This window comes from Pongo pygmaeus, chromosome 5 (assembly GCF_028885625.2).
Source record: "Pongo pygmaeus isolate AG05252 chromosome 5, NHGRI_mPonPyg2-v2.0_pri, whole genome shotgun sequence".
Lineage (NCBI taxonomy): Eukaryota > Metazoa > Chordata > Mammalia > Primates > Hominidae > Pongo > Pongo pygmaeus.
The window spans coordinates 108,778,089-108,793,785 of NC_072378.2; positions in this window are offsets into that span (position 1 = coordinate 108,778,089).

Sequence of the window (15,697 nt, forward strand, 5' to 3'; positions counted from 1 at the left end):
CCTCTTCTCTTTATAAATGACCCGGTCTCAGGTATTTCTTTATAGCAGTGTGAGAACAGACTAATACAGAAACTAACTCATCTACCATATAAGACATATACTCTAATAGTAATATAGACAGTGTGGTATTGGCATAGAGATAGTCATATCAACCAATGAAAAATAATAGAATCCAGAAATAGAGCCTCACAAATACGGTCTATTGATGTTTCACAAAGGTGCCAAAGAAATTAAAGGGGAAAAAATTATTTTCAAAATGATGGTAGGACAACTGGATATCCACATTTAAGAAATAAACCCTGACCTCAGATAATACACAAAAATTATTTTGAGATGAATTATAGATACAAACATAAAGGCAAAAACTACAAAGTTATGTACAAGAAAACACAGGAAAATATCTTTACATCTTTGGAGTTGGCAAAAAATTACTCAGACAGGATAAAGAAAGTGAAAACCACAAAAAAATTAACAAATTAGTCTTCACCAAAATTAAGATATTCTGCCTGTCAAAAGACACGATTAAGAAAACAAATAGACAAACCACAGACTGAAAAATATTCATAAAACATGTATCTGACAAAGATCTTGTATCAGAATATATAAAAGAACTCCTAAAACGCAATAATAAAAAAAGAAAAGCCCAATTTTTTAAAAGGGAAAAATGTTTGAACAGACACTTCACAAATGAAAATATACACACATCACTAATAGCATATGACAAGGCGATCAGCCTCATTACTCACCAGGGAAATGCAAATGAAAAGAGCAATGAGATGCTACTTTATATCCACCAGGGTGGCTAAAATCTAAAAGGCAGATAAAGCATGTTAAAGGATGTGGAGTAACTGGGATTTTCATATGCTGATGTATAATGTGGAAGGTATATGTTGGACTATAAAATGGTTCAACCACTTTGGAAAATGGTCTGACAGTGCCTTATGCAGAGCATAGAGTTACACTTTGACTTAGAAATTCCATTCCTAAGTATTTATTGAAAAGAAATGAAAACGTGTCCACAAAAAGGCTTGTACAGAAATGTTCATAGCAGCTTTTCTTCACAACAACCAAAAGCTGGAAGCAACTCAATATCCGTCAACCAGAGGATAGATAAGCAAAGTGCAGTGTTTGCTTATCTAGTCCATTGTATTCTATAACAGAATACAACTCAGCAATGATAAAGGAGGAACTACTCAACAGCACCGACAAACCTCACAAACATTATGCTAAGTGAAATTAGATTCAAAAAGTACACAGATAGTTCCATTTTGGTGAAGTTCTAGAACAGGCAAAAATAATCAAGGCGAGAAAATGAAAGCAGTGACTTCCTCTGAATGGGGGATGACACGGAGGAGACATGAAGAAACTTTCTGGGGAAACAGAAATGTACTCTATTGTAATGGGGTGTAGGTGACATGTCAGTATTCATTTGTCAGAATTGTACAGTTAAGATTTGTGCACCCTCTTGGGTAGAAATTTTACCAAAAGGACTAAGTAAAAAGTATTTATTTGAGACGGAGTCTTGCTCTGTCGCCCAGGCTAGAGTGCAGTGGCGCGATCTCAGCTCACTGCAACCTCTGCCCCCTAGGTTCAAGTGATTCTCCTGCCTCAGCCTCCCAAGTAGCTGGGATTACAGGCACCCACCACCACACCTGGCTAATTTTTGTATTTTTAGTAGAGACGGGGTTTCACCATCTTGGCCAGGCTGGTCTCCAACTCCCGACCTCATGATCCACCTGCCTCGGCCTCCAAAATGCTGGGATTACAGGCGTGAGCCACTGCACCCAGCCTAGTTAGTTTTTTGAGACGGAGTCTCACTCAGTCACCCAGGCTGGAGTACAGTGGCACAATCTCAGCTTACTGCAACCTCCGCCTCCTGGGTTCAAGCAATTCTCCTGTCTCAGCCTCCTGAGTAGCTGGGACTACAGGCGTGTGCCAACACACTGGCTAATTTTTGTATTTTAAGTAGAGACCAGGTTTTACCATGTTGGTCAGGCTGGTTTTGAACTCCTTACCTCAGGTGATCCACCCGCCTCGACCTCCCAAAGTGCTGGGATTACAGGCATGAGCCACCGTGCCTGGTCTAAGTAAAAATTATAATAACTGGATGTAAATGTGGGAGGGGAAAGGGGAGAGATATAGATCAGACAAGAATGGCAGAATATTGATAATTGTTGAAACTGAGGGTTGGCTAATAGGAGCTTATTCTACTCTTGTCCACTTTGTATGCGCGAAAATTTTTCCTAATAAATTTGTTTTAATAGTGATGTAGTCCGAGCGCAGTGGCTCACGCCTGTAATCCCAGCACTTTGGGAGGCCAAGGCGGGCAGATCACAAGGTCAGGAGATCGAGACCATCCTGGCCAACATGGTGAAACCCTGTCTCTGTGCATGCCTGTAGTCCCAGCTACTCAGGAGGCTGAGGCAGGAGAATCACTTGAACCCAGGAGGCAGAGGCTGCAGTGAGCCGAGATCGCGCCACTGCACTCCAGTCTGGGTGACAGAGCGAGACTCTCTCAAAAAAAAAAAAAAAAAAATTATGTATAATTCCTTTTGACTACTATAAGACCCACTGAACATTATCTAGTATTTCTAATTAGCTGGAGGTTTAAAATGAGAAATTAAATGGCTTACACCATGAATGTGTCTCTCTTCTTTGATCATTTTCATTTGTTTCAATGTTCAAAAACAGAATAGAAGTCATTACTGCAATGTGGTCTTGATTTTTACAACTAACATTTCTTCAGAGAATAGACAAAAGAATTTTGGTTTTACTTGAAAATTCACAAGCCTTCACTTTAGCAAATTGTATGAGAATATGTTTAGTAAACTCAAAATATTAAACTGTCTAACTTAAAAAAGTTCTACTAAATGTAGTACTTAAAAGTTTAAGACGGATGGCTGGTTGCAGTGGCTCATGCCTGTAATCCCAGCACTCTGGGAGGCCAAGATGGGCAGATTGCTCGAGTCTAGGAATTTGAGACCAGCCTGGGCAACATAGCGAAACCCCATCTCTACTAAAAATACAAAAAATTAGCTGGACGTGGGGGCGCATGCCTGTAGTCCCAGCAACTCAGGAGGCTGAGGTGCGAGAATCACCTGAGCCCAGGAGATCAAGGCTGCAGTAAGCCAAGATTGTGCCACTGCATTCCAGCCTAGGCAACTGGAGTGAGACCCTGTCTCAAATAAAAAAAAAGTGTTTAAGATGGAAATTTTATGTGTATTTTATCACAGTTTTAAAAAATTATGTAAGTTTAAAAAAATCCAAATGAAGGATGAAATGATTTTTTTCTTCCACATCCTCAATATTTATTTTTCTTGCTTTTTGAGGTCACACAGTATTGACTATTACAGTTCCTAGAAATAAAATACTTTGAAAAATATTTCATATAATTGTCCTCAAGTTCCCAAGAAGCAAAGATCTGGGATACCAATATTCCCTTAAATTTTAAAACAAATGTTCCATGAACAGTTGATTCATCTGTAAACTTCTTCATGAGTTTAATTTTAGCAGCTTGCTTTATATCAGCCTTTTTATTTCATAACTTAAACACCCCAATTTTGATAGGGGAACAAGAAGAATAAATAGGATGGGTTACATGTATAAAGAATGCTTCAGTATAAATTCACTAAAACAATCTTTAGAGAAAGAGGTAGATTGTAAAACTGGACTTTCATAAGGTTCTGATTTGGATTTTCTTCAAGTATGTACGCTTTTGTGCTGCAATGTCTCTAGCTGAGCTATTGGGGAGGTTTTGTAATCTGTTTTCCGAGAACATGGTGGTTTTAGAAACAGAACAGATATTCCTCCAGGGCAGCTTTGGGCAACCAGGCAGCTGGAACAACTTGGCAGTCTTGGCCAGATACCAGGGCTACAGCGGGAGTTTCTGGGATGAATGAACAGCCCCCACTAGTTTCTATCCTTGAATCACTTGGTTGGAGACGAAAAGTCTTGAGAGAAAGCATCTGATTCACTGAGCTTAGGTGTGAGCCTGCTTCTGGCTGCTCGGGGTGACAGGAAGTATCTGCCAGAAAGAACCTTCAGGAACCCCTTCAGCCTTCTTGGTGGCAGGTCAGATTGTTTCCATTTACTGAACATAATGGAGGAAAGGAAATTCCACAAAATGAAATCGGCTGCTATTGTAGAGGAAGAATGGATGCTGAGTCCACTTCTGAGAGGGACAGTTGTTCAGAAGGGACTTTCTGAATATGGCCACGCTTTACATCCATTTTATTTTCATGGATACACATCCACAGGCTGCTCAGGTCCAAGGAGATGGCCATGCCTTATGTTCCTGTCTATCACAATCATTTTTACAGGGCTGGACACAGAAGTAGATCATGATGCTTTGGGCGGCAAGTAACAGGAAAGCTTCAACTTAAGTGGCCTAATCATTACAGAAATGTAACATATGTTCCGGTGAAGGTGGAGGAGTATTTCACATATGAAGTAATTCTGAGATGGAACAAACACAGGGTGGTTGATTCAGTGGCCAAGTAATGTTATCAAGGATCCAGATTGATTCCGTCTTTCTGCTCTGCCATTCTAAGCGTGTCAGTCACTGGATGGCTGCAGCAGCTCTGGGCTTCAAATCCTCACACACCACTCTCCAGAGGCAGAACAAGGGAAGTACTGTGTCTTTGTGTCCCTTTTTTTTTTTTTTTTTTTTTTTTTTGAGACAGAGTCTCCCTCTGTGGCCCAGGCTGGAGTGCAGTGGCACAATCTCGGCTCACTGCAAGCTCCGCCTCCCGGGTTCACACCATTCTCCTGCCTCAGCCTCCCGAGTAGCTGGGACTACAGGCGCCCACCACTACGCCCAGCTAATTTTTTGTATTTTTAGTAGAGACGGGGTTTCACCATGTTAGCCAGGATGGTCTTGATCTCCTGACCTCATGATCCGCCCGCCTCGGCCTCCCAAAGTGCTGGGATTACATGTGTACCTTTTTAAGAACTAAGAAACTTTTCCTGGAAATCCCTCAGCAGATGTGTCTTCATGAATCATTGGTCACACTGAGTCACATGCCTCTTCCGTGAGGTAACATCAAGGAAATGGAATGTCCACAACTGGCTTAACCAGAGTAGCTGGGAAGGGGGCAAACTTCCCCAAAGCTCAGGGCCACAAAGAGTAAAATAGACAGCTGGACAAAGTTAGGTAAGATTTTGTTAGCAAATAGTGGACATTTGTCACATTCGTGGCTGACTATATTTGAGAAATTTCCCACTTTATGAGTCCTGCCCACCAAAGAGGAAAACAGAATTCATCTTCCCAGTCGGCAGGCGTGTTTGGGTACAGGTATGTCACCTGGACTTCTCCAATCAGACACACCTGCATAATGCCCGAATTCAGAACTGAGAAAAGTATGGAATCAGGTGCCAGGCGGAATCCATGTTCCGGTGAAGGTGGAGGAGCATTGCAGAAAGACAGTCAAGTTTTCGGAGACAGCTGAATGGTAGCATGCTGTGCATAGCATCTGCGCTGTAGGCGGCAGCGGATGCAGGCCTCCGCTGGAGCAGCTTGGTAGGATAATTTGGGTATTGTTCCAGGTTATGTAGCCTTCAAGCCTTTATTTTCCAGCCCTCCTGGAAATTCTATGAGCTCCCTATGTTTCTGAAAAAATTCCTTTCTGGCCTAAATTAACTTGGGTGGGTTTTGTCATTCATTACCAGGAATTCTGCAAGGAAGAAGTAGGCAAAACTGTGTCCATTACAGTAGGGGATCAGTAGATACTTGGCACTGCAAAACACCAGGGGGCCGTACGCTCTGTGCAGCACCGCAGTGTAGCACTCACAGACGATAAAGTATGAAGATGCCCCAGAAGTTATACCCTGACGCCAAAGTCGGCTTCCTTTCTGCCACTGTCTTCCTTGTGATGCCCACTCACCAAGCTTTCCCTGGACGTCTGCCCAGTCTCTCCCCTTGAGCCTTGCCACCGAATGGCTTGACACCCTGAGGGTTCCTGCCTCCCCCGGCCTAATAGGTAGGTGTATAACTTAATACAGTGTGGAAGTAATCATAGACCAGTCCAACCAAGCCAAGCCAAGCATAAATGTAAACGTTTTTAAAAACAAAATGCTACAGAGTGATACAATGGGCTACGGGGTGGGTGGGGGGTGCTGAGGGATCGCGCCTGTAATCCCAGCACTTTGGGAGGCCGAGGCGGGTGGATCACGAGGTCAGAAGATCGAGACCATCCTGGCTAACACGGTGAAACCCCGTCTCTACTAAAAATACAAAAAATTAGCCAGGTGTGATGGCGGGCGCCTGTAGTCCCAGCTACTCGGGAGGCTGAGGCAGGAGAATGGCGTGAACCCGGGAGGCGGAGCTTGCAGTGAGCCGAGATCGGGCCACTGCACTCCAGCCTGGGCGACTGAGCGAGACTCTGTCTCAAAACAAAACAAACAAACAAAAAAAAGTGATATATTGGGTAGAACGTACACAACTCAGGTGACGGGTGCACCAAAATCTCAGACTTCACCACTATACAATTCATCCATGTAATGAAAAACCACTTGTACTCTAAAAACTACTGAAATAAAAAAATTTTTAAAAACATGAAATGCTATGTATGCTTAACTTTGTATCTTCTTACATATAACCAAAAGGTAATGTACCTACCCTGCAATTAATTTAACATTTTTATCAAACAAAAACCATTATGGTAACATGAATGATACTTTAAATAGCAGAAGAAAAAACTGCACTTACAATTCTGCTTCTCCCCCTGCCTCAACAGAACTATTTGTACCTCTGAACATTGTGTCATTTGTATATCTCAAGGCCTCTACTTTACCTTTATATTCATTAAATGGTTACAATATCTTTTACCTAACCACTACCGCCCTCCTTAGATGGTCAAGAGGCTTCTGGCTTGCAAATGTTGTTATATTAATTTTGTGTTAAACAGGTGTAAAAGATTATTCTTCTTTTGGATAATGCAAATCACTGAATCATATAAATATTTCTAATGGTTTTGCATTGCTGTTGGCAATGTAGGTGTGGACGAGTTTCACTACACCATCACCAGCAATGGGTATTTTCTAATATTTAATAGAAGCAAAATGGAAACTTATGCTGTCTTATTCTGTAGATTTTAATATTATTGATGTTTTCTTGTGATTGTAAAGATGCCCTCATTCAGCATTGTCATAGAATCTTCAAAGACACAGAGTGAGCACCAGGCACATGGGTTGTAACTGTGATAAAGATGTGCACATTATCAAGAACGTTTCAGAAAGTGCCATGTGGTTTTCTTCAGGAGCTGGTTTTAGGCAGAATTAATCCTTTTAGAGGGTTATTATATTGGATTGTCCTAGTTATGTCAAAAGATGGCCTGGGGGAGGGGATTTCTTCATTTGTCTGAACATTGCTGAACGTTTACTTTCAAATTTTCTGCTTAGTGCATAATGAAGAATGTTCACCAAATTTGTGGCAGTAAATATAAACTGTATTCTTGACATTTGAAAAATCTGAAATAGATTAATATTACAGAACTATAGCAGTTCTCTGTGACATCCCTTCCCAAAAATAGAATTGCTATTTTTTTAGATAAATTATTCCTCCTTTTCCCTATTATTTTATCTGCCACAAATATAAGCAGTGACTTTAAAACAAATAGCGATTGAAAGAAATTTACATTTTGGCAAACATAACTTAATTTTGAATGCTAGGATAGGCTTTCTCACAGAAAGCCAGGGTCCTGAAAAACAGAATGTTCTTTTTTGAACTGCATTTTGAAAAGGGAAATTAATCGTAATTCTTGCTTTTCCAGGCCGTGCCATCCCCGGGGAGGACAAGAAAAAAGTAACAAAAATAATTTTTGGCTTCAAGCACCCAACAATGGAAATGCTGAAACCCATGTCCTCTAACTCCTTTTCTTCTCCTAGCAGAGGGCCCTCTGCCTACACGGTGCACCGTGGTGGCCATTTAATGTACTCCTGCTTGGTACCCACCTCTGCTCTGCCCCCTGGTGGCCACAGACACCATTGCTGCTGCCTTAGCACAGTTTGACCTTGTTGCTGCCAAGAGCCACCTCTCCTCTCATCACTGTCCCCACTCTCCTGCCATGCCTCAGGTGGCTGCTGAAGCTGTTCTGGCAGAAGAGCAGTGGGCTTTGTTTCCTCAGCACATCACAGCAACCACTGTCTTATCAGCTCACACCCTCAGGATCTTACTGCCCCTTTTCCCAAAAAACTCCACTCTGGCAACCCTGGCCCTGCATCATTGAAGGACATTTAAGTGACATAACATATTGTTGCCTCAAAAAAGTTTCTTCCTTCTTCAACAGCTGGGACAACTGGATAACCACATGCAAGAGAATGATGTTTGGCCACTAACCACACCATACATATGAATTAACTCAAAATGAATCAAAAACTTAAATGTAAGAGCTAAAACTTGGAATAAACTGGAGAAAATCTTCACAACCTTGGATTTGGCAATGGATTCTTAGATAAGACACCAAAAGCACAAGCAACACATGGAAAAAAAGAGATACATTAGAGTTCATCAAAATTAAAAACTCTTTTGGGCATCTAAGGACACTATCAAGAAAATAAAAAGAAAAACTACAGAATGGGAGAAAACATTTACAAATCATATATGAAAGGATCAAATATCCAGAATATTTAAGAAGTCTATGACTCCCCAACAAAAAGACAACCCAATTTAAAAATGGCCAAAGGACTTGAATTGATATTTTTCCAAGAAGATACGCAAATGACCAACACACACTTGAAAAGATATCCAGAGCTGGACATGGTGGTATGTTCCTGTGGTCCCAGTTACTCAGGAGCTGAGGCAGGAGGATCACTTGAGCCTAGGAGTTCAAGCCTGGAGTGAGCTATGATCTTACCACTACATTCCAGCCTGAGCAACATACGGAGACCTGGTCTCAAAAAAAAAAAAAAAAAAAAAAATTCAATATTAATAGTCACTAACGAAATGCAAACTGAAACCACATTGAACTACTTAACACTCACTAGGACTAGGACTATAATTAAAAACACAGACAATAGCAAGTATTGGCTAGAATGGGTAGAAATTGGAATCTTCATACACTGCTGATGGGAATGTAAAATGGTGCAGCAACTGTGGAAGACAGTTTGATGGTTCCTCAAAATTTTAAACAGAATTACTATATGACCCAGTAACTCTTGGATGGAATAAAAACTTTGTCTACACAAAAACCTGTACACAAATAGCAGCACTATTCATAATAGCTAAAAGGTGAAACAATCTGAATGCTCCATCAGCTGATGAATGGATAAACAAAATGTGGTATATCTGTAGAAAAGAGCATTACTCAGCCCTAAAAAGACAAAGGGAGTACTGATACATGCTGTAACATGGATAAGCCTTGAAAACATTATACTAAATAAAAGAAGCCAGACCCGAAAGGCCATGTATTATATGATTCCATTTATATAGAATGTTCAGAATAGGTAAATCCAGACAGACAGAAAGCAGGTTAATGGTTGCCAGGGGCTGAGGGGAAGGAGAAATTGGAAGTGGCTGCTTAATGAGTCCTTTAGGGGTGATGAAAGTGTTTCGGAACTAAATAGGGATGGTGGTTTTACAGCATTGTGAATGTACTAAATGCCACAGAACTGTGTACTTTAAAATGGTTAATTTTATGTTATGTTAATTCCATCTTAATAAAGAGATGAAAAGCTTACAATTTGTTAAAAGGTCTCCTCCAACACTGATGCGTATTCCCCAGAACAGAAACCTTCTGTGTCCGGTCTCCTGAGGCCAGAACATCAGTCCTGGGGCCGTCTATCATTTTCTTTCAGAAATCTCACTGAGGCCTCACGTAAATGGAACTGGGAAGGAGCAGGGAAAAAAATGTCCCTTGGGCCACCGAAGTCTTACTATATAATGAAATAAATGTTTCCCAAATATGCCAAAACTGGAGAGCTTATGTAACCAAGAAAACCTGTAAGGACGAATGAGCAGAACAGAAAGTCAGTGGTTTGGGGTTGGTTACATTTGTGGTTAAGGAAGGGCAGGGAGAGGGGAGGAGAGGACTAGGGGAGGGGACAAAGAAAGAAGAAACAGAGAAACAGAAAAAGGAGACAGGAAGGCAGACAGGAAGGCAGGAAGGAACAAGGAAAAGAGAGAAAAGGAGGAGACAAAAGAAGAGAATTCAAGATCTCTTTTCAAACTTTGAGACCCTGACAACTTTGCCTGTGGCATCTGTCCTGCTGTGAAGGATGACTCCAAATTCAGTTTCATTTCCCCACAATGCAAGTGCATCTAAGTCCCAATTCTGTGGTTAAAGCTTGAAAAAAATGCAGAAACCCACATGTTGCATTTTATTACAGCATTAACGCCAGTAGAAGATAATGAGTAATGCTAGCACCTTTTCTCTCTACAACCTGGGCTAGGAGTGTGACCAGCCTCAGAGAGGAGAGGAGCCTTTTACCTCTGTACTTACACAGAGGCTGCCCTCTTTGGTGTTGAGGGTGGGCTGTGTCCTCCCCATGCCAGGGTATCACTCCCTTGCAAGCCTTTCTTGGCTAAACTGATTTCCCCACCCCCTCTGCTTCCTTCCTGCACCCCTTGTCTTCACTTTCTTCTCTCAAATATCTCTCGGTACCACATAGATCCACTGATTTCACAGACCCAGAAACTGGGGCAATGAGCTCCCACGATTTCTCCCCCCAACACAAGTGGTTAGGAGCAGCAGCTGTGTGAGCACTGGTGTGAGCGGCCGTGTGAGACTTCACCAGATTCCGGGTCCTTAGCCAGGAACTCCTTCCCAATCGTTCACACCGGGCCTTGCTGCCTTTACATCTGGGAGGCTGGTGACCCCTACAGGTGCCTGCAAAAGGAAGGAGTTTCTTGGTGCCAGAAGAGGAAATGGAGAGACCAGAAGTGAGGGGGCTAGCAGAGGTCTGTCCAGTGGCCAGGCCTGAGTGAGGGAGGTGTGCGAGGGAGGCTGAGGGCGCTCTGTTTGTGACCGGCCCTGTGAGACTCTGGGCGGACGCAGTGCGGCTGTGCCCAGAGACAAGGGAGGCTTGGATCCAGAGAGCCCACCCCGCCACTCCCACCTCAGAGTGCCCTAGGGGAAGGACAGCAGAGCCACGCCCTCCCCAAGAAAAGGCACTTGCAGCTGCGGTAGTGAGGGGCCCTTGAGACGGCGGGAATGGGAGGGAGAAGCGGGCTTGTTCTGTGCACAGGTGAGGTGGCACCGCCACAGGCACTCCCAGAAATGACGGGCAGCCTGGGGAGGGGGAGGCGAGAGGGGTCTGGGGAGGTGACTGGTGGTGGAACTGCATCCTGGCACATAAGCATTACACTTGAGGACACTCTCACCCTGCACAGCATATCCTCAAGTTCACGTTCGTTTGGTCATTTATTCCACAGAACATCCATATGTTCCAGCTGACATTCTTGTGTGGAGGGCACCCAAAGGTGTGCAAGAGTGACAAGATCTCTGCTCTCTGGGTGCTCGCCTCCATACAGTTTAGCATCTCCATTCTCTTCTTGGAGTTCCCCACTCCGTGACTCAGATGGACAAGAGTGTAATACACAGTGGAAAAAAACCACACACCAGTAACTGAAAAAGAGACAGTTTGGGATAGCTTTGAAAACTTCCCACAGAGGCATCATTAATCTTTTTTCTTGGTAAGGTTCTTGAAAGCAAGGCCTGTATCTCTGCAAAGGACCTCCTTTACCAAGTGCTTGGCGAACATGAAATGATGCTGTTCCATTTGGGATGGGCTTTCCTCGTTGCAGACATGACCTCAGGGTGGCTCCTGGCGGGAGACCCAGAGGGGGCTCTGTCTGAAGCTGCTGTAGGAGACCAGCTGGTACAAGATGCAATCACAATGTTTTTTAGTGCAAAGCCTGGTTGGGTGCAAGGCCGCAGTGGGAGGTGGTGTATCACGTGGTGGGGAAGGTGGTGGGGGTGGGGTGTGGGACCCTGCCGCCTAATTAGAAGGCCGGGGAAGGTAGGATCAGTGGAAGGCATGAGCAGCGGCAGCCAGTGGACAGAGCGCAGCAGGGTCCTAGCAGAGCCAGGGCTCTCCACTCCCGATAGAAAATGAGTTGCTGTGGATACTGCCAGCGAGGCCAAGAACTCCTGCCTTTGAGTTTAAGCTCTCAAAATCAAAATGAAAACAGAAACATTTGTTGCTTTCCATACCCTAATAAGAATGGTGATTGACACACCACCCTTCATTTTAACACTCTCTGGGTGTGAACTTAAAAAAAAAAACAAAAAAAAAAAAAACCAGAAAGAATAATTTCACTGAATGACTTTCAGCACTGAAATTCACTCTTCCTGGGCAGTTAAGCCAAGCTATTGGTTTTCAAGTTTCAGAGGGAAATTGTTTTATCCACACTGCATTGTGGAATAATCATCCTATTTATTTCCAGAATGATATTTCCTCTGCATTTTAACTTTTCACCTATAAGCCTTACAGAGATGAAATACTAAGCAAGAGAGTGAAGAGGTTTATTTTAAACTTTTTATTTTGAGATAATTGCAGAGGCACGTGCAGTTGTAAGAAATAATATAGAGAAATTCTAAGAGGTCCTGTGTACCATTTGCCCAGTTTCTCCAATGGCAACATCTTGCCGAACTATAGTGCAATATCATAGCCAGGATATTGATCGATAGAATCCATCACCATATTCAGATTTCCCTTGTTTGATATGTGTTCTGTGTGTATAGGGGTGTGTGTGTTTAGTTCTATGAAATATGAAACGTTTTGTGCTCTGATAAGGAAAAGTGCTTTGCAAGTACACAATGATTATCATGACATTTTCTTTGTGGCTATTACTTCTGCATTTTTGTTTTTGTTTTGTTTTTGTTTGAGACGAAGTCTCGCTCTGTAGCCCAGGCTAGAGTGCAGTGGTGTGATCTCGGCTCACTGCGAGCTCTGCCTCCTGGGTTCACGCCACTCTCCTGCCTCAGCCTCCCAAGTAGCTGGGACTACAGGTGCCTGCCACCACACCTGGCTAATTTTTTGTATTTTTAGTAGAGACGTGGTTTCACCGTGTTAGCCAGGATGGTCTCGATCTCCTGACCTCGTGATCCGCCCGCCTTGGCCTCCCAAAGTGCTGGGATTACAGGCGTGAGCCACCACGCCTGGCCTACTTCCGCATTCTTGGTAGATAAATTTGTAGATCCTATTTATGTAATATCTTCTATCTAATAACATAAAGACTTGTGTGACTATTCTCATGTCAATGAAGATGTGTGCTTAACATCTTTAGCTTTTAAAGATCTTGCTATTAGAAGCCCAGATACATTCAGCTAGATTTGGAACCTGCTAGGATTCCTTGAATATTTAAACCTGAAGCCGGACTCCACATTTCCTTGAATTATCACAGTTAAATCAATTTTTCTTTTTCTCTATTTAAATTGTCCTTCTTGTCATATTGCCAAAATAATATATTCTTGGGCTAGTAACTCAATAGCACGTACGTACATTGTTGTTGTTGTTTTTTTTTTTTTTAACTGAATTTGAGTGCACTAAGGAGAGGAAAAAAAATAAGTGTCCTGGGGGACCTCCTTCTAGCCCATGGGTCCCCAGACTGCCTAGGGGGTTCCTTCTAAGGGAAACTCACTTCTGTCATCACCCAAGAGAACCAGGAGGCATGTCTCTCCCAGAGCCGCAATCCCTGGGGGTCACTGCCTTCTCTGTGGGATGGCGCATACAGGTCATTCTGTACACAGGTGTTGTTAGCACAGCACAAGGGGCTTGAGGTACCAACTACTGACAGTTCAGGCTTTCTCTCCTCCTATCCCCTCTCTGTCAGTGCCTCATCTGGCCTCTTGGGACCTCTGACCACCTCGACTTTCTCCAGGACAGTAACCAGCCAGGCCACTTCTTGGACCTCATCATCTGGCTCTCCCATCTGAGCCACCTCCAAAATCTCTAACCCTCAGCCCCCTGACAACACCTCCTCCCGTGGAATCCCAGAGCTCAGCAGTATCTTAAGGGTCATTTGGTTCAACTTCCACATCTCAAAGAAAAGACAGCTGCAGCTATTAAGTGACGTGACCACAGACACACAGCTGAGGGTGTGTGCCTGTGTGACCTGGGTAAGCGAAGAAACAAAACCTCAATTTCTACGCATGTAGAATAAGGATAATAGCAGTACTTTAGGGTTGGAAGAGGAACTGATTTAAAGTAAGCAAAGCACTTTAGGGAGAAGCAGCATTTGAATTAATAAGATCTCCTGACTTTCCTTCCTCAAACTGCGTCATCTGCTCTGTTCCCATCAGTGACCTCAGTCCTCCAGCCTCTCCCTAACCCTGCAGACCATTCCTCCTTCTCCCTTTACTTCCCCATCCAGCCTAGGCCTGTCGCCTGCCCCTTCAGACTTTGTTCTCTGGCCATCCCCAGCCCTGGTCATCCCCATAAACACAATTTCTGTTCCTCCTCCTGGGCCATGGGGCATTGCTACATAAAGCCATAAAGGGTGGGTGCTGACTGGATCCACCATGAACTTGACCAATTAATCTTTGTCTCTCCTGTGGACTACTTCAAGGTGAATTCCTCTTTGCAGTCCTTTCCGATGGGTGCCCAGTGCTGAGTAGACATGCTTGCTGAGTATCCCATGGCAGGGACCATTCGAAACCAAGGCACAGAGGTGGTGAGATACAGCGGGTGATCAGGGAGTGGCAGCAGTCTGGTTTGGCTGAACGTGTAGTGTCTATAGGAACATGGCCTCCTAAGTCCAATGTGATGGTTAATACTGAGCGTCAACTTGATTGGATTGAAGGATGCAAAATATTGATCCTGGGTGTATCTGTGAGGGTGTTGCCAAAAGAGATTAACATTTGAGTCAGTGGGCTGGGAAAGGCAGACCCACCATTAATCTGGGTGGGCACAATCTAATCAGCTGCCAGCGTGGCTAGAATATAAGCAGGCAGAAAAATGTGAAAAGGAGAGACTGGCCTAGGCTGTCAGCCTACATCTTTCTCCTGTGCTGGATGCTTCCTGCCCTGGAACATTGGACTCCAGGTTCTTCAGTTTTGGGACTCGGACTGGTTCTCCTTGCTCCTCAGCCTGCAGACGGCCTATTGTGGGACCTTGTGATCATATGAGTTAACACTTAACAAACTCTCCTTTATATATATATGAATATATGTACATATATTCATATATATGTGTATATATATGAATATATGTACATATATTCATATATATGTGTATATATATATATATATATATTCCATTAGTTCTGTCCCTCTAGAGAACCATAATACACCCAATAAGCTGGGCTTGAATCCTAGATCCACCACTTTCACCACCTGTGTGACGACCTGCGTAAGCGAAGAAACAAAACCTCAATTTCTATGCACGTAGAATGAGGATAATAGTAGTACTTTAGGGTTGGAAGGGAACTGATTTAAAGTGAGCAAAGCACTTAGCACAGAGCCTATGACATCTAACCCTCAAATAAGTCCTAGTTCTTAGAATAACAGAGAACTACAGGCTATCATGCAGATCACGGAGGATCTGAGACTTGACTTGGTGGTCAGTGGGCAGACATTGAGAGCTCCTGGGCAGAGGGGGTGGGAGGGCATATCCAGAACTGTGGTTTATGACACCCACTTTGGTTGTTGAGTGTAGAGTGAACAACACTATTGGAGCAGGAAGGGAGTGGAGTGGGGTCAGAGGGGCCAGTTGGAGACGAGATGCAAAAAGTGCCCAAGATGGCCCGGTGATGGTGGGG